The sequence below is a fragment of the Elephas maximus genome, chromosome 21 (genome assembly GCF_024166365.1).
Source record: "Elephas maximus indicus isolate mEleMax1 chromosome 21, mEleMax1 primary haplotype, whole genome shotgun sequence".
Classification (NCBI taxonomy): Eukaryota; Metazoa; Chordata; class Mammalia; order Proboscidea; family Elephantidae; genus Elephas; species Elephas maximus.
Window position 1 is genome coordinate 8,198,226 of NC_064839.1, and position 24,407 is coordinate 8,222,632.

At 43.8% G+C, this 24,407-nt stretch overlaps 1 non-coding gene across 1 annotated transcript; it reads left to right on the plus strand.

Moving 5' to 3' along the window:
* Positions 1-308: 308 nt before the first annotated feature.
* Positions 309-379, plus strand: TRNAR-UCU (transfer RNA arginine (anticodon UCU)). Its single transcript has one exon. It is a non-coding gene; the product is annotated as a tRNA-Arg (tRNA).
* Positions 380-24,407: the final 24,028 nt, after the last annotated feature.

The following is a 24,407-nucleotide window of genomic DNA, read 5'->3' on the forward strand; positions in this document are numbered from 1 at the left end:
GAAACCCTATGGGGCAGTTCTACTCTGTCCTATAGGGTTGCGATGAGTCGGAATCCACTTGACGGCAATGGGTTTTGGTACCGGTCTGTGAAGTCAGTTTCAAAGGTCCATGATTCATACAAATGTACACACACAAGCCTGATTTAAACCTGGTACCAGGCCACGGACAGAGACAGCTCCATGCCTCCCGACTGCCTCCAAGTCTCCCTCTGTAGCTGGACTCCTGCTCTGCTTTTAAATGCCTGCCAGTATCACCAAGTGGACTGCAAGAACCTTCTCAAAACATATGTTCTAACTAAATTACAAGGGCATTGGTGGTTCAGTGGTAGAATTCTTGCCTTCTACATGGGAGACCTGGGTTCAATTCCCAGCCGATGCACCTTGTGCACAGCCACCACCCATCTGTCAGTGGAGGCTTCCACGTTGCTATGATGCTGAAAGATTTCAGTGGTGCTTCCAGACTAAGACTAGGAAGAAAGGTCTGGTGATCTACTTCTGAAAATCAGCCAATGAAAACTCTATGGATCACAACAGTCAATCCACAACCAATTATGGGAATAGTGCAGGACGGGGCAGCAGTTCATTCTGTTGGTCACCAGGAGCTGGGGGTCAACGCGACAGCAGCTAATGACAGCAACAACTAAATTACAGGTTTTACTCCTGGAAAAGTAACCAAGTGGAGTTTATCTTGTGACTGAACTGTAATCACTTGTTATTCCTAGAAAGGAGAGGGATTAGAGGCTTTGGAGAGGGTCCATTGCTTCCAGGGTGCCAGGGTGGGCAGTGGGAAGACACAGCAGGGCAGTCAGAGGGACAGCGATGCCATGGGGGTTTGGGCTCACGTGACTGAGACTTCGCTCCTCTGTTCATAACTCTGTCCAAGCCCATTTTGTAAAGAGCAGAATACATATTGCCATCAGTTTTTTCTGAATCTTAAAGAACGTCTTCCAAAGCTATTGGCCTGCTTGCAAAGGTGAATCACATTTTCCCAGGAGTAGCTACAGATGGACTCCTGCGGATGTCTGTGTCTTTTGGGAAAAAAAAGGAAAAAAACCAAGGGTAAGGACTCTGTCCAGGCCGCACCTCACCAGCTGCTAAGCAGAGCTGAATCAGCAGGAACGTCGCTTCCAGCAGAGAACTGGCAGTGTTACCACAGCACCCCAACCTGAATGCTCTGGAGGGAAATGGTTTCATTTTTTTTCACACTGCACAGTCTCACGAATCCCGCCTCCCCTCAAAGTCCAGCAGCCAGCATTCGCATGGTGTTGATCTATTTCAATTCAGTTTTTATTAATAGCTTCTCATTTTTGCTAAAATCAAACCATTTTGCCGCTGTCCAGAATGTCGATATAAGGCGTCGGCAGCAGGGCGGGCTGGTCGAGCACCTTCTCATAGCCAAACACATGCATGTATTTCAGGCCAAAGGACCTCAGAAAATTTACACTTTGGACTTTAAAACACCTTCTTCATTTAGCTCAGAAAAAAAAGAAAATTGTTTTCAGTAGGCAAGTCTAATGCCCCCCTTTACTTCTTTTATGGCTCTTAAAATTCAAACATACCTTCTCTACAATATTCTAAAAATCTCTTTCTATTCACCTCTTTGGGGATCTTCATCCCTACAAATCAATTCCCTTTAAACGACTTTTGGAGATTTTTATGTCTTTAATAGCATATCTTGAAAAGAAACGGATCTTTCAGTGTGTGGATAAGAATATTATACACAAATATTTTAGAGTCCGGAAGGACAAAGCTATTCATTTGTTTTCACTGGGGTTTTTCAATTTGCCAAAGGGAAATCAGCTCTTGAGTTTTCTTTATTGAAATCCTGTCTTTGTTGATTGTTTGCCTCTGGCTGAGCCCTCGGTGGAAAGCTCCCCAAAGGAGGAAGAGGTGCTGCTCCCTTATCGCTCTCCTTCAGCTGACTCGTTCAGGAGGCAGCGGCTGGGAGAGAAAGTGCTCAGATCCTGGACTAGACTGTGTCCGTTAGAAGTCACTCCCCCCAATTGCAGCCACACAAAACGATTTTAAAATTGAGCTGTGATCAAAGCCTCTTCCTCTCGCTCTTCGTAGGAACTGTGTCCAGGCTGCAGACCTCTGTCCCACACAAGTACATCAGTGCCATCCACGGTAATTATCTGTGCTGACAGAGGGCGGAAGCAAGGCTGTGGACCCCACGTGATTTATACTTTGGAGGGAATGGAATGGATTTGTTTCTGATGGGGACTATTTTCTGAATCATCGGTTACAGTTCAGCCTAATGGACACCATGATGTTAAAATGAGGTTACGCAAAGCAGGGAGGACCACAGACGGGATCTGGAAGGGACAGGGAAGAGTCAGACTGTGGTTAGAAGCGTTTCAGGCTCAGTCTCGAAGCTGAGGTCCAGAAAATAATTGGCTATTGAACCTACAGCAAGACTGACTCTTGACCTTTGACTTTTTGATTTTGTCTCAAGGGGCATGCTAAGCACCTGTGCTGTCAAGGCTCTTTCAGTCACGATTAACAGAAACCACTGGAATCTGCTAAAGCAAAAAAGGAAATCTACGGGCTCAAGAGAATCCAATGAAGGGCTGAGCATCAGCCACAAGGGAGGCAGGGATGAGCCTCAGGAACCAGAGAAGCTGAGGCCTGTGTTCCTGCTTCTTCCCACTTGTCAGCTTAGGGGGCTTTCTCTACATGGCAAACAATGTAGCTAGCAGTAGCTCCTCACTTTATATCTCATAATTCTCTCCAGCAGAGACAGTAAATTGAGGCAGTGGTGGTTCAGCGGTAAAATTCTCGTCTTCCATGCAGGAGACCAGGGTTTGATTCCCAGCCAATGCACCTCATGTGCGGCCACCACCCGTCTGTTAGTGGAGGCTCTCATGCTGCTGTGATGCTGAACAGGCTTCAGTGGAGCTTCCAGACTAAGACAGAGTAGGAAGAAAGGCCTGGTGATCTGCTTCTGAAGATCAGCCAATGAAAACCCTATGGATCCCAATGGTCTGTTCTGCAAGCCATTATGGGGATGGTGCAGACTGGGCAGTATTTAGTTTCGTTGTGCGTGGGGTTGCCACAAGTCAGGAGCTGACTCCATGGCGACAACAACAACATTGGTTCCAATATAAATGCCAAGGGGAAAAAAAAATAAATCAAGTGGATCAGAGGTGCATTTCTCGGCCAATGGCCAGAATGGGAGGGAGACTATCACTGGCCCACCTTAGGTCAGATGCCCGCCTCTGACTAATCAACTGTGGCTAAGGAAAGGGAATGTGAGATCCTGACAGATCCCATGGAAACCATGTAGGTGAAGGGAATGGCTGAAGGAGCTCTCAGCAGAAGTTCAGCAGTGCTGAGTGCCTAGAACAGAGAACATTCACTATCCTGCCCTTCACCTACACTTTCTCCACCAGATGCCCATGTTTCTCAGAGCCAGCTGTGTGCTGCTTTTCTCCCACCCCCTCACTGTGACAAACCTTCCTCAGGAAGTCCCCCTTCTCTAGATCTTCCTCTCTTACTCGGAATAAGATAAGAAGGTAATAATCTACAAGTTCTTGTTGTTAGGGGCCGTTGAGTCATTCCCACTAATAGCAACCCTATGTACAACAGAATGAAACACTGTTCAGTCCTGCACCATCCTCACATTGTTGCAGCCACTGTCTCAGTCCATCTCATTAAGGATCTTCCTCTTTTTCGCTGACCCTCTACTTTACCAAGCATAATGTCCTTCTCCAGGGACTGGTCCCTCCTGATAACATGTCCAACGTATGTGGGATGAAGTCTCGCCATCCTTGCTTCTGGCTGTACTTCCTCCAAGACAGATCATCTACATAGTGCCTGGCAAACGCTCTCTCTCTCCCCAACAAAAGATCAGCCCTTAGTGTCTTAAAATGTGGTCCTTCCCAATGGTATTCTTGTGCTTGAAAAAAAAAAGAGACTAAAGACCAAACTCTTTTAAAGGCCCATTGTTCCAAATTCACATCTAACGGTGGAGCCCAAGACATCTGGTCTCCTAACCTTCCTTCTGCGAACCTGCCCTGCAGCACTTCTCAGTTGGGATGGCCTCTGAGCTCCTGGCGAAATGTTATTATCCTAATTCCCTTATCTTATGACATTTAACTAGGCGGGCTCCATCTGCCTTTTTATATTGGCCAGATTATCCTTGCCTTTAAAGAATTGTCCTGGCATTTGGGCTGAGCAGACTTACAGGCAGGCAAACACATCATTTCCTAACACGTCAGCTGAAGAGCAAAATCCAGCTGTGTCTTGAGAGGCTTCCATCCCAGGCTGGCAAGAGTCACAAATCCACTAGAGCAGTGCCCCACAGGGATCCCCAGAGAAGCTTAGTGTTCAGTGGCCCCTTAAGGTAGACAAACGGCCCCTCTGTGGTGCCCATGTGAAGGCCCATTTAAAGTCATACCACTGGGTCCAGGCTGTCCCTCAAGAGTTTTAAAGACCTTTAGTCCTGTCTGTGAGTTCCTGGGTAGTGCAAACACACTCAGCTGCTAACCAAAAGGTTGGTGGTTTGAGTCTACCCAGAGATGCACCCCGGAAGACAGGCCTGGTGATCTACTTCAAAAAAAATCAGTCATTAAGAGCCCTATGGAGTACAGCTCTGTTCTGACACACATGGGGTCGCCACGAGTCAGAGTCGATGCATCAGCAACTGGTTCTGGTTCTGGTGGCCCCATCTGAGAATTTCCAAAGACTCTTGTGAGGTCTGTTGTGCAGTCTGAGGCTGCTGAGCACCATACACAACTTTGAACCAAGTCAGAGGATGGTTTTCTTTAAATGTTTACGCTGTACTTTGGCCTGCAAGTATCACCCCAGGCTTTTCTGCCTAAAAGGCGAGATGGAATCACAGCATCTAGAGTCTAGAAGGTTTCAATATGAACCAGGCTTGATAATACCCAGGGTAAAGGAAAAACAAAATCACTCAATGAGCACCTACTGTGTGCCCGCAGCACTAACACTATGTTCAGAAAAGCACGAGATGTGACCTCCACCCTCAGGGGGCTCACAATCAACCGGGGGGGCAGGGCGTCATGGATTGAATTGTGTCCCCAAAAGTATGTGTCAACTTAGCTGGGCCACGAGACCCAGTATTGTGTGATTGTCCACCATTTTATGTGATTTACCTATGTGTTGTAAATACTATCACTATGATGGAATAAGATGGATTAGTGGCAGTTGTGTTGATGAGATTGGCAAGATTAGACAGTGTTTTAAGCCAATCTCTTTTGAGATATAAAAGAGAAAAGTGAGCAGAGAGACAGGGGGACCTCAGACCACCAAGAAAGCAGCCCAGGGAGCAGAGCACATCCTTTGGACTTGAGGTTCCTGTGCTGAGATGCTCCCAGACCAAGTGAAGACTGATGACAAGGACCTTCCCCCAGAGCCAACAGAGAGAAAAAGCCTTTCCCTGGAACTGGCACCCTGAATTTGGACTTAGAGTCTACTAGACAGGGAGAGAATAAATTTCTCTTTGTTAAAGCCATCCACTTGTGGTATTTCTGTTATAGCAGCACTAGATGACCAAGGCGGGGGGCATGGTTGTAGACAGCTGCTATGGGGTCACCCCAGTGTCTGATTTCCTTGATGCTAGTCACAAATACCTGCTTTCCTTTGGGGAACCAGCCACTGGACTCCATTCCACTCTCAGATTATGTGGCTTTATATTGCTGCACCTTCCTAAATTCCACAGATGGTTTATGACTCAGACCTAACCAATTAGTCTCTTCTGTCATTTGACCATAGTGATTGGTTCATAAATGGGGATATGACCCAATGCTGGCCCATCGGATTCATTTCCGGGATTCTTACTAGAACTATTGGGAAAGAGATTTATTCTTCCTGCTGGTTCTTCAACTGGTAAGATGGAAGTCTGAATTGTCCGGTAATTGCATGTTTCCCCATTTTACAGATGAGGACACTAAAGCACACAGAGGTAAGTTGCTTGTCTCATGTCACAAAATCAGTTGAGGGCAGAACTGGATTCAAACCCAGACAGCTTGGTTCTAGAATCCATCCTCTGCTACAGTGCCTCTCATACAGACCATACACCTCTCATTACCAGCCAGTAGGGATCCCTTTGTACAACCTCAGCTATGCATGGAGCTCCCTCATCCATAGCTCTTTCTTCCAGGGACCCCATATCTACCAGAAGTAATTATCTCTGGCTTTGGTGCACACTGTGGGTTAATAGGGCTGATCTCTGGGTGAAGAACCTAAGAACCACAAATGTAGGATCAAGAAAAGCAAACAGCCCACAAGCATGCCTAGAATAAGGGTTATTAACCTGACTTGGGTCCCTGACTCCTTTAAGAATCTGATGAAAACTATGAATTCACTCCCCGCAGAAGTTTGTATAAACCTGAACAGTTGTACATGACAAGGTTCTATTGATTGCAAGAAATCCAATTCAAATCAGCTTGATCAAAAAAGCAAATGTATTGGCTCACATAATTGTGGTAAGAGCAAGGATGAAGCTAGGCCAAGGGACAACTAGAACAGAGCCAGAGCCTTTTGTTCTTTCATTTGTTTGTTTCTCTGCCTCTCTGTGTGTGTAGGTTTCATTCTCTCCGACCCTGTTTCAGACCAGGTTGAAGGAACTTTGTTTCCAACCACTCAGGCCCCCAGCTTACAGAACCTGAGAAGATCCTGAAGCCCCGCCCCAGAGCACAGTTTCAAATGATTAAAAAAAATAATGATTAAGTTAGAAAAAGGTCTGAGAGGACAGATACTAAAACAAATGTCTAAGTCAGGGTTCTTTAAAGAAAAAGAACCAGTGAGAGAAAGAGATGATAGGTAGATAGATGGGTGGGTGGGTAGATGGATGAATAGACAGACAGATAGACAGGTAAATAAACCAAAAAAAACCAAACCCATTGCCTTCGAGTTGATTCCAACTCATAGCAACCCTATAGCCACCCTCTAGGACAGAGTAGAACTGCCCCATAGAGTTTCCAAGGAGTGCCTGGTGGATTTGAACTGCCGAACTTTTGGTTAGCAGCTGTAGCACTTAACCACTACACCCCCAGGGTTTCCACATAGATAGATAGATAGATTTATTTTAATGAATTGTCTCACATAATTGTGGGGGCTGGCAACTCCCAAATATGTAGGTCAGATGACAGACTGTAGACTCCTTCAGGTTTGCATCTCAAAATCATAGGTCAGGCAACATAGATCATGGCTGAAATTGAATTTAATTTCACACTGAGAAGCCACATCTTTGCCCTATCTCCAGTTCAAAATATTCCAATTCAAAAATTGAAGCAAACTGGTTCCCACCGGGTTAGACTAGGGGAGGACTGCCTACAAGTCGTCGGACTACGCCTGTGTCCATGGGAGTAGAGAACTGAGATCAGCAGCGGTTATCGCCTGTCTTAGGCTGGGTTCTCTGGAGATGCAAAACCAGTGAAGTGTATAAATAGGTACAGAGAGAGATTTACATCAAGGAAATGGCCCACGCAGTTGCAGAGGCTGGAACGCCCCCAGTCTACGGGTCAAGCTGGAGGCTTCTTCTGATTCACAAAGCGACAGGGACTGAGGAACCCAGGATCAGCAGGTCAGACAGCAGGGCTCTGGCTCACAGGCTTCGAAGATCGATGAATCCCAAGGTGGCAGGTAAGATGCTAGCTCAAGTCCCAAGAACCAGAGGTCAGATAAACAGGAGCCAGCTGCAGGATTCAAAGCAAGCAAAAGCCCAAGAGCCTTGCCAGAAAGTCCACTTCAATTCGATGGAGGCCACACCCCCCCAAGGAAAGTCCCTTTCAAGTGATTGGCTACTCACAGCGCAGCCCATCATGGAGGTGATCACATTATATCAAATCTCATCATGGAGGTGATCACATCTTCATACAACTGCCAAACTACATCACAACTGCTAAACCACTGAGAATCCACGGCCCAGCCAAGCTGACACACAACCTTAACCATCACTTTATCCAAGGTGGGTGAAGGTGGGTATCCTCAGAAGAGATGTGGACAGACAAAACAAAGGATGACCTCAGTAAGAACCCAGGTAAGGCCCTGGGCTTAGAGCTTAGAACTGTGTCTAAAAAATAAAGGGGAGAACTGAGAATATTATATGAATAATCCAGAACAGTGTTGACCACAGGCTCAATTATATGAATAGTTCAAGTGAAATGTTTTGACTGAGGTGACCCAGAACGTGGCCTCCAAATTTTCTTTTCTTTGGCTAAGAATTGATAGCCCAGGCAACATTGCCATACCCTGCCAAAGGGAAAATTACTTCAGAAAATTAAAAGATGACATGGATTGCCTACTGGGAAACGCAATGGTCTGTGAGCATCAAGTTTCTCCTGTTTCCACACTTTAAAAGAGAAAACACATTAGTTCAGATTGGTCTTGTCCAGGCTTTCTGTATCCAATATTAATTGTGCAAAAATACTGTGCACATAGGTTTGCAGCTTGCTGTTTTCATTTAGTAATATCTTTTGGGGACCTTGGAGCCCTGGTGGCATAGTGGTTAAGCGTTCGGCCGCTAACCAAAAGGTTGGCAGTTCAAATTCACCAGCTGCTCCTTGGAAACCCTATGGGGCAGTTCTACTCTGTCCTATAGGGTCGCTATGAGTCAGAATTGACTCAACAGCAGTGGGGTTTCTTCTTTAAGATCTTTCCTTGACTGCACATGTTGATCTACTTCAACATTTATTTACTGGATGCCTGGAATCTCCTCATATGGAGTACTCTAGTTTATTTAACCAGTTCTCTATTGATGGTATTTAGGTTGTTTCCCATATTTTACCATTATAAACTGTCTTGCAATGATCATCCATGTCCATATGACTTTGACTTTGTACACATTAACAAATACAGTAAATTTCTAGAAGTAGATTTGCTAAGGCAAATGGTAATTGAATTTTTTATTTCCAGACATGGTCAAATTGTCTCTCAAAGAAGCTGTGCTACTTTATACTCCAGCCAAGATTATGTGCAAGTACCTGCTTCCCACAACCTAGATAAAAATGGGTGTCATCGAAGAGTTTTATATTTGCCAGTCTGGGAGGTGAAGAATGACATCATATCTCCAACTACTCCAGACAACCTCTCCAGTCCCCCAAAGCTTCATTCTTATTTTAATACGCATTTTCAGTATTTACTACTGTTACCATTGCTAAAAGGAGCCCTGGTGGTGCAAGAGGTGAAGTGCTCAGCTGCTAACCAAAACGTTGTCCCTTTGAATCTTCCCAAGTAGCTCTGTGGGAGAAAGACCTATCGATCTCTTCCCGTAAAGATTACAGCCTAGGAAACCCTATGCGGCAGTTCTACTTTGTCCTATAATGTCGCTATGAGTGAGAATCGACTTGAAAGTACCCAATAACAACAACAACCATTGCTAATAATAGCTACACTTTCGACAGTCCTCTATGTGGCAGATCTGTGCTATGAGCTTTATATGAATTTCCTCCAAACTCAACAATCCTACAAGGAGGATATTTTCCTTGTTTTACAGAGGGAGAATATAGAGGTTTGCTGTTGTTGTTAGGTGCTGTTGAGTCAATTGACACTCATAGCCACCCTGTGTACAGCAGAACGAACCTTTCCTGGTCCTGTGCCATTCTCACACTTGTTATGCTTGAGCCCCTTGTTGCAGCCACTGTGTCAATGCATCTTGTTGAGGGTCTTCTTTTTTTTCACTGGCCCTCTTCTTTACCAAGCATGATCTCCTTCTCTAGGGACTGGTCCCTCCTGGTAACATGTCCAAAGTTAGAGGGTAAGAGGGGCTAACATCCAGTAATTTGTTCAAGGCCTCGCAGCTAGGAGGTGAAGGAACTGAAATTTTATCCCTTTAGGTTTTCCCACCATACTATACGGTTTGTTTAATTACATTTGGTGCAAGAATATTAATCTCTTAAAACATATTTTAAATATGTTTATTAGCTTATTCAGTTTCTTAAAAGTAGGGACAATATCTTATACTATTTAATAAATGAATAAAGTGTCAAAAATTCAATTAGAATCTGTTAATTGAATAAAATACATAGTTGTCTTAAGATACCACTCACTCACAACAATGTTTTGTAGACTGTGAAATGCTCTGTAAATGTGGAAAATGCCGCTTTTCCTTCCACGCCAGCAAGCAGCACAGTGCCTGGTACAAAGCAGGAACTTAAAAAAGTATTTGTTGAATGAAGAATGAGTGACTTTTGGCCTGTACTAGGGTACTTTTCAAGCGCAAGTTTCAGAGTCTCTTCCGACATCCATTTTGGTCTCTTCTTTCTCTCCTGTCTTTTTAATGACCTTTTACTTTCGTCATGTAGGATGTCCTGGATGTCATCTTACAACTCGTTTGGTCTTCAGTCATTAAAGTGCTAAAAAGCAAAGATGCTACTTCGAGGACTAAGGTGTGAATGACCCAAGCCATGGTATTTTCAGTCACCTCCTATGCATGCGAAAGCTGGGCAACGAATAAGGGAGACTGAAGAAGAATTGAAGCCTTTGAATTATGGCGTCGGCAAAGAATATTGAATACACTGCGGACTGCCCTCAGAACAAACAAATCTGTCTTGGAGGAAATATAGCCAGAATGCTCCTTAGAAGCAAGGTTGGAGAGACCAGTCCCTGGAGAAGAACATCAAGCTTGGCAAAACAGAGGGTCAGAGGAAAAGAGGAAGGCTATTAATAAGATGGATTGACACAGTGGCTGCAACAACAGGCCCAAACATAGCGACAATTGTGAGGATGGCGCAGGACTGGGCAGCGTTTCATTCTCTTGTACAGAGGCTCGCTATGAGTCATAACTGACTCGACAGCACCTAACAACAACGATCAAATTTAATTGATTATATTTATTAAATTAACTTTTAATAAATTAAAATTTTTTAATTAATTTAATTTTGATAAAAAATTTAATCCATTGTCTCACTTGTCCTAGTTACATTCCAAGTGCTCAATAGTCACATATGGCTACTGGCTACACTACTGGGCAGGACAAGTAAAGAACGTTTCCATTATTGCAGAAAGTTTTATTGGACAGCTCTGGTCTGAGAAAGTGATTTTCAGGTAGAAGAGGTGGAAACAAAAGCCCTGAGGTAGGCATTACCTTGGTAAGTGATCGGTTCAGGCAAGGCCAGGCCATGTGCCTCCTTGTAGGCCATGAGAGGAAGTGTGGGTGTTTATTCTGCTTTCTAGGGTAGTCCGCTGAGGTGTTTCAAGCAGGAGTGACAAGGCCTGCTCTGATTCCACTCTAGAACAGTCATGCTGAAGACTTTGAGATAAAGGGTCTTTATATCACTAAGCCCTAAATGAGTTTTAATTTCAGTTGTGATGTTCTCTTTAAATGAAAGTTACTAAAAGATAGTCTTTTGTTGTTGTTTATTTTGTTTTTCAAAGTGAGTAGACAGATTTTCTGTAATTTTATTGATTTCACTTTTTATTGCACTATGATCGGAAAATGTGGCCTACAAAGTTCAGTTTTTAATTTAGCTAAATAGCTTGAAGAATTTATCAAGGCTTTCATTTGTTTATTCATTTGTGACCAAGTAAAGGGCCAGTTTTTATAACTTGTGGGCAGAAGAAAGAAAAAGGAATACGTGTTCTCCGTCTGCAGGATACCAAATCTACTTATAAGCTTGTTAATTGCATTATTCTAGTCATTTCTACACTTCTTATGTTTTGTTTAATTGATTGGTCAAATTTCAAAGGAGCTGCATCAATGTCTCCTGATACTAACATTGATCCATGAAATTCTTCATACATTCCCAAGTGTTTCTGCCATATGTATTTTCCTGCTTAGTTGCTGATTGCATAAGGGCTAGAAACTATTATTTTCTTCTTTGTGTAGCACAGTTTTTGCTAATAAAAAAACTTCTATTCTTTTTAGTGCTTTTGGCCTATTGAATTCTCACTAAAAACTGCATATTAATAGTGTACTATATTTGTTTAACCATCCCTCTATAGACACATAATCTAATTGCTTCCAATTTTTGCTATTCTCATCAATGCTTTTTCTCTTAACCTCTTTGGGCGTATTACTTTCAACTCTGTTGTCTTGATGAAGATGAAGAAAAAAATATAAACCAATGTGTTTTAGGACATTATGAGATGCTTTTATTAGCCAGAACCCTAGGGGGTACATGTGATACTTTTTTGAATTAAACTTTCTCCCCTGTTGATCCACCTCTGCAGTTCTTGACTCCTGGGAATCAATTTTACTACCCTGACATCAGAAATAGAGGCAGCAAGATAAATTATGTTGAATGGCTCCCTTTAAGTTAGAAATTTAATACTGGTGATAAAGGTACAGTATGATTCATCAGATAACTGAGAACAAAGCAAGAGTATTCAGAATAGCAGAAATCTTGCAGATGGTACAAAGACAACTTTGACATTTAATCCAACAGCATAAAACAGAATGAGATCAGAGGGACTTTGAAATTACAGTTCCATATGGCTGCTGTTATAGAACACCACCAGGGACAGTTATTGAGTTTGTTGAACACTACTTATAATAAAAAATTATTATCCAAGGAAAGAGGAAAAAGCATTGGTTTCGAAGGGAGACACTCCATTGCTGTAATTGGAATGAAATCACGGGCACATTTGTCACACTACAGAGACGGAGCTTATCTCCAGCCTTTTCCCATCGAAGTATTAATGGGAGATTGGAGATTATTTGATAAAAGGCTGGCAGGGAACTACTCTGAGCAAAACAAGTGTCATTGACACCCAGAGAATCAGGTGCTGCTGAATAAACCATTGCGCACTGGAGAACAATGAGGTGTGAAGATGACTTGGGGATGCAGCATGAGCAGACTGATTTGAGTGACACGGCTCATTCTGGGTGAAGAAAAATAAAACAATCACAGGCTTCAGAAAGGATTTTTCCTGCAAGGGAATCTATAAATGAGAATTTTTTTTTTTTTTAACATGACATTTCTTTTATTCTTTTATTTTTTAATATGACATTCCTGTCTTTGAAATGCAACTCAGGTCAAAGAAGGGATCAAGATGAGAACTGAAACGGCTCCGGAGAAAGCACCATCCACCCTGACACTCTAGGAAAAAACTCAACTAGATTCTCCCCTTGGACCAGTAATCTCCCAGGGCCTCCGTGCTGAGGGTCCATGCCTGTAGCACACCTACAAGTTGGGAGGAACAGTCAGTGAAGAACGACTGGAAAAACACACACTAGAACTCACCTGGCAATCAAATGTTCAATGTCCAGTGCCTTTGGAAAGGTTTCTCTGACTTAGTGAAGTCCACCTCATTTTCTCCTTATCAAAGGTAAGGTGCCCCTTTTTCTTGCATACTTGAGTTAACAGTCATTCATTTGCCAGGCTTATGTGGCTGTGATACACCTTTAAATTACGAACTACGGCTGTGCGTGTACCACCCTAGTACTAAGGCTACCTCGTCCTCTTCCTGGGCTACACCTCACCACGTTCGAAGGATGGGGCTGAGCTGGATGTACTCGAAGGGTCCCGGTGGCTTTCACAGTCAACAGTAACAAAAGGCTCCATGTCGTATAAACACCCACTTCCTCCTAAACTCTGAACATACGAGTAACAAGTTCCTTTCCCTCTGCCTACTCTCACAGTTGAAAAATCTTGACCTACTTTGGTCAAAAAGCCCTGGACTTGGTACCAAATACCTAGTTAACTAGTTATTTTCTGTAATGTTAGCATCGTCACATTTCCTAACAAATATTAAAATAGTATGAACATCTTATTTATGTTTTGTAGTTAGCCACTCACTTTACCATAAACATTATCTCATTTTTTTTTAACTCCCAATTTATTGATGAAGAAACCAAGTTTCTAAAATGAAAGAATCCCGACATGAGTCCAATGGTTAATGTGCTTGGTTGCTGTCTTAGGGTGGGTTCCCTAGAGAAACAAAACCAGGAAAGCATATAAGTATGTACATAGAGAGATTTATATCAAGGAAACAGCTCACGCGATTGTAGAGGCTGGAACGTCTCAAGTCCATGGATCAGAATAGAGGCTTCTCCCAATTCACGTAGCCGCAGGGGCTGATGAACCCAACATCGGCAGGTCAGGGAGCAGAGCTCTTGCTCAAAGGCTGTGAAGATCAACGAATCCCAAGATTGGTAGGCAAACTGACAGCTCAAGTCCCAAGAACCAGAGGTCAGATGAAGAGGAGGTGGCTGCAGGATGCAGAGCGAAAAAGCCAGAAAGTCTGCTTACGCTCAGACGCAGGCCACATCCCCAAGCGAACTCCCTTCCAACTGACTGGCCACTCACAGCAGATGCCGTCAGGGGAGTGATCACATACAAACACTGAGAATCATGGCCCAGCCAAGGTGACACACAGTCCTAACCATCACAGTCGGTAACAAAAATTTGGACGTACAAGTTCACCCAGAGGTGCCTCTGAAGAAAGGCCTGGTGATCTACCTCCAAAAGTTATCCACTGAAAACCCAGTGGGGCACAGTTCTACTCTGACATGCAGGGGATCACCGTGAGTCAGAGGTGACTCAACAGCAGTTTGTTTCAAGATGTAAGGAAGTTGTCTAAGATCATACAATCAAGCGGAAGGGCTGGAGTTTTAACCTAGGTCGGGCGCAAAAGCCCAGTATTTCCATGGCACTTCACTGCTTACTAAGGGAAGTGGACTGCTGTAAAAATAATACTGCTTAACGTTTTTTAAGGATTTTCTGTGTGCCAGAAACTGTCCTAAGAGCTGTAATGCAGCCATTCCTTACAAAAACCTTGTTAGAAAAGTCACATCACCAGCTCCACTTTACAGAGGAGGGCACACACTGGAGAGCTAGAAACTCAGAGCTGGGGGGTCACATCAGGCAGGCTGGCCCCCAAAGTTCAGTCCCTAAACTAATGAGCAATGCCACCTCTGTGAAAAGCTCATCTCCTTCCCAAGGTGAGCAGAAGAGAAGGGTGTCATCTGCTCTCCAATGCCCTGGAAGGCATAGTGTGTTGCATTAAACTATCCCCCAAAGAAACCTGATCTTGCTCCTTGTGAGTCTCCTAAAATGATGTCACTTTGGCATTGAGCCTAAGAAGGCTCCATTAAGGTTGGAGTGGCCACAATGGACCACAATGGACGACAAACCACAGCTGTCCCTTCTGGACACAACACACAGCCAAGTTCATCATACCTCAAGGGGAAAAAACACAACGGAGTTGAGAAGGTCTAGAGAACAGTGGATGCACTGGCGGTTCGCTGGTAGAATTTTTGCATTCCGTGCAGGAGGCCCGTATACCAGTGGAGGCTTGCATGTTGCTATGCTGCTGAACAAGTTTCAGTGGAGCCTCCAGACTCAGACGAACTAGGAAAAAAGGCCTGGTGATCTACTTCCTAAAGTCAGCCAATAAAAATCCTATGGATCACAATAGTCCAATCCCCAACCTATCATGCAGATGTTCCAGGACCAGGCACGTGTCATTCCGTTGTGCTCGGGGTCGCCACAAGTTGGGGGCAGATTCCACGGCAGCTAACAACAATGGAGAGAAACTTAAATGATCGAAGTTTATTGAAGACTGAGAAGAGGCTTGACTGAGCTGGATGGTAAAGGTTATATTGGTGACCCAAACCTGCCACAAGATTAGAGGATCCCACAAATCTTTGAAAGAGAAGTCTTATTTGACAGCCTTTCCACTTTTGAGGCATGTGCTTTCTAGCTGAACACCTTCCATACCTCTTTGCCATTCCTTCTATTTCACTGTCATCTTCTGCCTCATTCACTGATGACTCCTGTATTTGGCTCAGTTGGTAATCTTTTCCAAAGGTCCATCCTATCAGATCAATGGTTTAAAGAGTCCTCTGTCCATGAAATTCGATCATTCAAGCTGGTTCACTCAACAAGCCCACTCAGTCCTCTAGCCACATGGTGCCCTCTAGTCAACGACTCACCTTTTTTCTCCTCTCCATGCATCTCTTTCTTTTCTCACTTCTTCCCCTATGTCAGCTAGGCCCTGAGACCCATAACCAGTGTTTAAATTTCCCTTCTCTTCCCTTCAGAGTAGATGATTCCCTTTCAAAGCATCCACTATGACTCCAGCCTCAAATAAGTCTGGCTAACTGCTTTCTCCACGGCTGCATCTGGACTGCTGAGCATAGCTGAAGGCAATTACACAAGTGGGCACATTGGTTCTGCTGGAAACTCATGATTCCCAACCTCAACTGTCTAGGAAGCCTGCTATGTTTCTCTGGCTGGTCCATGTTCCTATTATTTTCAACCTTTTCTCATCTTCTGAGATGTCAGAGCCTTGCCTTTTCATTTTCTGTTTGTCCTTGCAACCAAATATGCAAATATTCCTGTACCAGCTCTGTAGCATCTGCTGTTCAGGCCCTGACCAGACCCCCTTATAGCCTGGTGTTAGGTGCCACTGAGTCAGTTCCAACCCACAGTGACCCTATGTACAACAAAACGCTTCCCGGTGTGTGCCACCCTTATAATCATTGCTACATTTGAGCCCATTGTTGCAGTCACTGTGTCAATCCACCTCATTGAGGGGTTTCCTCTTTTTCACTGACCCTCTACAATACCGTCGATAATATTCTTCTCCAGGGACTGGTCCCTCCTGATAACATGTCCAAAATAAAACCAAACCAAACCCATTGCCATTGAGTCAATTCTGACTCATAGCAACCCTATAAGACAAAGCCTCACCATCCTTCTAAGGAGCATTCTAGCTGTACTTCTTCCAAGACGGACTTGTTCATTCTTCTGGCAGTCCATAGTCAATATTCTTCACCAACACCATAACTCAAAGGCAGCAATTCTTCTTCAGTCTTCCTTATTCATTGTCCAGCTTTCACATGCATATGAGGCAATTGAAAATACCATAGCTTGGGTCAGGCACACCTTGGCCCTTAAAGTGACATCTTTGCTTTTGAACACTTTAAAGAGGTCTTTTGCAGCAAATATGCCCAATTCAATACTTTGTTTGATTTCTTGACTGCTGCCTCCATGGGCATTAATTGTGGATCCAAGTAAAATGAAATTCTTTACCACTTCTGTCTTAGGCTGGGTTTTCTAGAGAAGCAAAACCAGTAAAGCACATAAATGTATATACAGAGAGATTTATATCAGGGAAATGGCTCATGCAGTTGTAGAGACTGGAAATTTCCACGTCTGTGGGTCAGGCTGGAGGCTTCTCCTGATTCACGTAGCCACATGGGCTGGTGAACTCAAGATCAGCAGGTCAGAGAGCAGGGCTCTTGCTCACAGGTTGTGAAGATCGACCAATCCCAAAATCGGCAGGCAAGACCACAGTTAAGCTGCCAGCTCAACAGGACTGCAGGAGTCCCAAGAACTGGAGGTCAGATGAACAGGAGCCAGCTGCAAGACCCAGAGCAAGTAAAGCCACGAGCCTTGCCAGAATGTCCATGAATATTGATGCAGGCCGTATCCCCAAGGAAACTCCCTTTCAACTGATTGGCTACTCACAGCAGATCCCATCATGTAGGTGATCACATTGTATCAAACCTCATCATGGAAATGATCACAACATCATACAACTGCCAAACCACTGAGAATCATGGTCCAGCCAAGTTGCCACATGACCTTAACCATCACAACTTCAATGTTTTCTCTATTTATCATGATGTTGCTAATTGGTTCAGTTGTGAGGATTTTTGTTTTCTTCATGTTGAGGTGTAATCCATACTGAAGGCTGTCTTTGCTCTTCATCAGTAAGTGCTTCACGTCCTCTTCAATGTTGTATCATCTTTTATATCACAGGTTGTTAATGAGTCTTCCTCCAGTCCTGATGCTGCATTCTTCTTCGTATAGTCCAATTTCTCAGATCATTTGCTCAGCATACAGATTCAATAAGTATAGTGAAAGGATACAACCCTCATGCACACCTTTCCTGATTTTAAACCATGCAGTACCCCCTCATTCTGTTCGAACAACTGTCTCTTGATCTATGTAAAGGTTCCTCATGAGCACAATGAAGTGCTCTGGAATTCCCATTCTTGGCAATGAGATCCATAATTTGTTATAATCCACGCAGTTGACTGCTTTTGCATAGTCAATAAAACACAAGTAAACATCTTTCTGGTGTTCTCTGCTTTCACCTACCTGCTTTCACCTATTCCCCAAGTGCTGTGGGAGTTGGCTGCTAATGGCTCACACCTTATCTGGAGGATTGCTCTTAGATTATGAAAGCTGCCTCACCAAGAGATGCCTGAGAGGTTAGGCATCCTCACCTACTTCCAAGGGGGCAGCTGGTGACTAATGGCTGATTGATGCAGGGAAATAAAAGCCTAGCCCCTTGGCCTTAAAGAGAGATAAACTCTGTGGAAGCAACACATTCCAGAGCTCCCTGTGAGACCAGGCCATGGCTAGACTTTTGAAACCACACCTGTGACCAGCTTTTACCCTGCATCCATGCTCCCTTACAGGTTTTTCTTGAGAACGCTTGCTCAATAAATCACTTGCACAAAAATACCCATATTAGGTTCTGCTTCTCGGGAACTTTATCTAAGATAACTACCTATTTTGTTCTCCTTTCCTCCCATTGGAACTGAGCAATCCTCGCTCCTACTCAAGGGCAGTGCTTCCTCCTATCTTTGGACCCCATGCTGTTCTGCCTTCCCAGGAACCTTGCACAGTCAGTAATCCTCTTTCTTGCCACCTTCCCATCAGGACTGAAACACACTCAAGCTTCTCCCACCTTAAAAAACAAACCTTCCCTCAACCCTGTCTCCATTCCAGCTACTGCCCCATGTCTGTCTTCTCATTCACAGCCAAGAGTAGGGATTAAGTTGTCGGAGTTTTTAAATACATTTTTTCATGTTTTACATTTCTGCCTCATGTGCAGAATATAGAAGGGTCCATATTGATTTTTTTTTTTTTTTTTTGTGGAAAGATTAAAGATTTTGAACAACTGAACTTATGGCCAGAAAGGAGTCCTTCAAGGATGTTCCTGCCACCGCTATTGTTATTTTGAGCTTTTCTGGCATATGAGCTGGTGAATGCTGCCCAGTGGTGTTGAGTACATGTATCTTCTCCATCTCTCACCTCCTACTTTTCCTCAGCCCACTCCAATCTGGTTTCTTCCCCTTCCATTTTACCTCTGGCCTTCATGTTACTAAATCTAATGGACACTTTTCAGTTCCATCCTACTTGATTTCTCTCCCTCATTCTTTGGTGCATTCTGTTTTCTTGGCTTCTCCATCCTTGTATTCCTCCCACCTGTCTAGCCATTCCTTTTTGTCAGTTCCTCTTCATTTAAACACCTTCAGAGAGCTATCTGGACCCTAATTTTCCTAACTGTGCACTTTGTTTTTAAAGCATTTCCTGATGAAGGTAAAAGACTACAGCTTTCTGTATGGATTATACCTGAAAGTAAAGAAGACGAAAATTCTCAGAACTGGACCAATAAGCAACATGATAATAAACTGAGAAATAAAAAGTGGAGTTGTCAAGAATTTCATTCTACAAGGATCAACAATCAACGCCCATGGAAGCAGCAGTTAAGAAATCAAATGACATACTGCACCAGGCAAATCTGCTGCAAAAGACCTCTTTCAAGTGCTAAAAAACAAAGATGGCACTTTGATGACTAAGGTGCACCTGATTCAAACCATCCATGATCTTTTCAATTGCCTCATATGTATGTGAAGGCATGACAATGAAAAAAGAAGACAGAAGAAGAATTGATGCATTTGAATTGTGGTGTTGGCAAAGAATATTGAATATACCATGGATTGCCAGAAGAATGAACAAATCAGTCTGAGAAGAAATAAAACTGAAACGCTCTTTAGAAGTAAGGAGGACAAAACTTCATCTTGCTTACTTTGGACACATCATCAGGAAATACCAATTGCTAGAAAAGGCCATCATGTTTGGTAAAGCAGAGTGTCAGTGAAAATGTGGGAAACCCTCAATGAGATGGATTGACACAACAGCCACAAAATGGATTCAAACACACCAATTATCAAGAGGATGGTGCAAGACCAGGCTATGTTTTGTAATTTTATTCATGAGGTCACCATGAGTCACAGCTGACTTGATGGCAACTGGAAACAACAACAACAGGCATGTTCCCTAAACAACCGTATGCATTCCAAAAACAAAAAACAAACTCAGTGACATTGAGTCAATTCTGACTCATGGCAACCCTGTGTGTTACAGAGTAGAACTGCTCCATAGGGCTTTTTTGGCTGTAATCTTTACAGAAGCAGATTTCCAGGCCTTTCTTGCATGGTGCTGCTGGGTAGGTTCTAACCATCAACCTTTAGTCTAGTAGTCAAGCACAGACCGTTTGCACCACTCGTGGACCACCTTATGCATTACCAAGGACTTAATCACTACATCTATATCATAGATTCCTAAAACCAGGTTCATGTTCCTGGTTTTCCTACCAGGCCTTTCCTTGCGGCTCCAACCCCATGTACTCAATAGCCTTTGTCATATCTTCATATGGATTCTTCACATACGCCTTAAACAGAATATTCCAGAATTTAATGCATAATCTTCCCACTACAACCTCTCTAATTCCAATCTTAATAGTTTTAGGAAATGGCACCAGCATCCACTTAATTTCTCAAGTCAAAAGTTTATGAATTGTTATTCCTCCTTACTCCATGGTCAATCAGTCACCAAGTCCTATTAATTTAACCTCTTAAATGTCTCTAAAATATATCCCTTCTACTCATTTCCTGTGCCATTATGCTAGTTTAGGTCATGATTATGTTTTGTCTGAAGTATTGAAATCTCTGTATCAATTGAGGGTTGGTTGTAGGAAATCTATCTGGCTTTTAAGAAGAAAGGGATTTAATACAAGAAATACAGAGCTTGCAAAATCCTGGAAGGCCCCAGGACAGGGCTCCAAGAAGAACACCCAAAACAACACCACAGACCATGTCCAACAGGACAACTGCTTCCCCAGCCATAATCAGGAAGGTGGAGAATCAGGAAGCCACCACTGGAATGTTGACTTCAAGAGCACACCACCTTAGATGTGATCCAGGGATCACAAAGCCACTGAAGCTACCCTTTGACACCATGAAGCTGGTAACTGATACTGGAATATTGCATCAGAGAAAGCCAGTACCAGGACCAGTCTTGACAGCTGAGACCCCCCACAGCAGCAGGAATATGGTTCCCAGCTCTCTTCCATCTTCCAAATCTCCAAGACGTATCTAATTGGTGGAATCCATTTTACTCCAGAACCTGAGCTGGAACCCGGTCTTCTGCAGAACTGTGTGCAGTTCAAGGGACTAAATTGGATACTGAGTGAGCAAACCCCTATTTCCACCACAACCTTCTGATTGGTCGCTCATATCTACTCTTCCCACCCCACCCCTCCTCCTCTCTGCTGCCTGAACCATGTTTTTAAGGTGCAAGACAGATCATGAACTCCTCCTTCTGAAAACTCATTGAGAGTTTCCCATTGCTTCTAAAATACAATCCAGATTCCTTATCCTAGCCTACAAGGCCATGCATAGCATTCGTTTTGCAATTACTAAGTGCCCAGATAAGTGCTTTTTGTATATTATCTCATTTGATACTCAAAATAAACTCATGAGTAGGTACATTGTCCTGGTTTTACAGATGGGGCTGCTATGACTTAGAGAGGTTAAGTAACTTGCTCAAGGTCTTCCATCTAGGAGGCAAGGCAATCAGACATTCCGACTTGATAGCTGTGTACTTGGCACTGTGCTCTGCTGTCTCCATCAAGACAGGCCCTTGTGACAGCTCCAGCCTCATTTCCCAGCCCAGCCTTCCTCACTCCCCATTCTATGCCCATGCTGGCCATCTTCAGGCCTAGAAGAAGTTGTGCTTTCTTTTGTTTCTCAGCCTTGCACCTGTTATGGTTTGAATTGTGTCCTCCAAAAATATGTGTTGTAAATCCTAATCTCTATGCCTGTGGTTACAATCCCATTTGGGAACGGGTTGACTTTGTTATGTTAATGATGCAATGTTTATGTAGGGTGTGTCTTAAATCTATCTCTTTTGAGATGTAAAACAGATTAAACAAGCAAGTGAGCAAGCAGATATGGGGAAAGATAGATGCCATGCCACGTGAAGACCACAAAGCAGCCAAGGAATAGAAGCTGAACAAACGAGGACTTCCCTTCAGAGCCAAAAGAGAGAGAAAGCCCTCCCCTAGAGTCAGCATCCTAAATTCAGACTTCTAGCCTCCTAACTATAAGAAAATAAATTTCTGTTTGTTAAAGCCACTTACCTGTATTTCTGTTATAGCAGCACTGCATAACCAAGACAGCCCCTTTTCTGGAATGTTCTTCCACCTCTTTTCCCTAGATCACGTCTGCACATCCTTTGGCGTGTGGGAAGCCTCTCCTGACCCCTTGATAGGATGCTGAGTCTCCTGGTTACTCCTCTAGGAGCATCTTGCCACATCTCCTCTGCTGCAGGTCTTCGTACACCTGGGGTTATCTACTTGATAATCTAATAATTCTTTATTTCATGTTTGTCTTCTCCATGGTGGCAGTGACTATGCCTGTCATGTTCTTCACAATTTCCCAAGTGCCCAGAATTTTGTCTACATATGAACTGACTGACTAGTAAGGACAAAGAAATTTTTAAAATTCATTATCAAAAATACGGGGTAAAGGATAAAAACTAAATACAGCTCAAAAAAAAGGGACAAATTCCCCCTGAAAAAAGCAAGAGGAGTGACTAAGGGAAGTAAGGAATGTTGCAGGACTCACTAGCCTTCTCAGTTCATTAGGTACAGAACACATGCCACAGAGGGAGACAGAAGGGTGCCCCAGTGTGGCTGGACCCCTCTGCAGACCCCAGTTCTCACTCCATGTCCACCTCGAAACAAGGCTCAGAAGTTCTACTCTACCCAGAATTAGAGCCAAATCTACCATGCTATGCTACTAGATCCAGTTCTCCAATGGTATGCTATTAGATCTAAATCTACAATGCTATATTTGTGGGAGGTTGGGGATGAGGGAGTTTAAATTTCACACCATGTGGCCCAACTTCATAAATAATTCCTTTAAACATCTCTGCTCTGCCCCCAAAGTCTTCTTCTGGTGCCAGCCTACTCACCTCTCCCTTCTTTTCCAGAGTGGTCCTTCCCACAGCCTCCTTCCCATCAGAGTTACCCGTATGCTTGTGCCCCTGTCTTTCTTTCTTTAGGTAGGGCAGTATGGTTCGCTCTCTCATCTCTTCCAGATAGCATCCTAGAGATAACCTGCTCAATAACAAAAGCTTTTCCTTGGGATCCACTTCTATTAGAAGGAAGGACAGATAGTCAATATAGTGAGGATAATACCAAAACCAAACCGGTTGCTTTCCAGTCGATTCCAACGCATAGAGACCGTGTAGAACAGAGTAGAACTGCTCCATAGGGCTTCCAAGGAGTGGTTGGTAGATTCAAACTACTGACCTTTTGTTTAGCAGACAAGCTCTTAACCACTGCGCCATCAGGGCTCCATAGTGAGGATAAACCAAAACACCAAACCTGTAGCCTTCAAGTCAATTCCAACTGATAGTGACACTAAAGTACAGAGTAGGACTGCCTCATAGAGTTTCCAAGAAGTGTCTGGTAGATTTGAACTGCCGACCTTTTGGTTAGCAGCCATAGCTCTTAACCACTACACCACCAGGGTTTCCGTAGTGAGGATAGTTGGGGGATATTAAACCAGTGTAAATTTTGTCTCCGATAATCCCTCATTCCTGGCTATTGTGGTGTGGGTTCCCACATCAAGGGCCATGCCTGAGAGGTTCAGATCACGGATTTCCTTCCATGGTGCAGAAAGATTAATTCCCTTTCTGCTACTGAGACTTGAGCCATGAGACTTTGTGCCCTGAGAAAGAGGGTAAGTGTCTTCCAAACAGAAAGCATGAGACGAACTCACTGTTCCCCTCTGTGAAGTGTGGAAGAAGAGAACCAGTGGTAAAAACATGAGACATGTGTGCTGACTTTTTCCCTCTTTGGGTGCGATCTTTGACAGGGTTGGTAGAAATATCTTGATAGGTAAGGGGGAACCAAGAAGATTGAAGGGCTGGGGTTGGAAAGTAGCCTACTTCATTAGGCACAGCCTGGGGAGGAGCTACAAATACATGGCCACACCCAATGTGGTGCAGGGCAATACTGCAGCATCTCAGAGACACTGCTATAGCTGTCCTGGCTGTCTCAGGCCCATGTGCAGCCTGCAGGAGTTCCAGAAGTTTCTTCACATTCCTGTAAGGGATACCAAAGAACAGAAAGGACTATTTGTATTGCGTGTTTAGGCCTGGGTCAGGTGGGGACCTTGAGGACTCAATGGCCAGAAGCAATGGCAGGCCAGGTGGGACCAGTGGTGTCTAAGCAAATACCATTCAGCCATCAGAGCAGTTCAGCCAACAAAGATTACAGAAGAAGAACAGCATGTGGATGGGGTCAAGCCCTCCATGCCAGGATGCAGAGATTTCCCCACATCTAGAAGGAAGGCAGGTGGAAGGAGAAGAAAGATATGGCTTTCAGTTGGGCAAATATTTACCCAA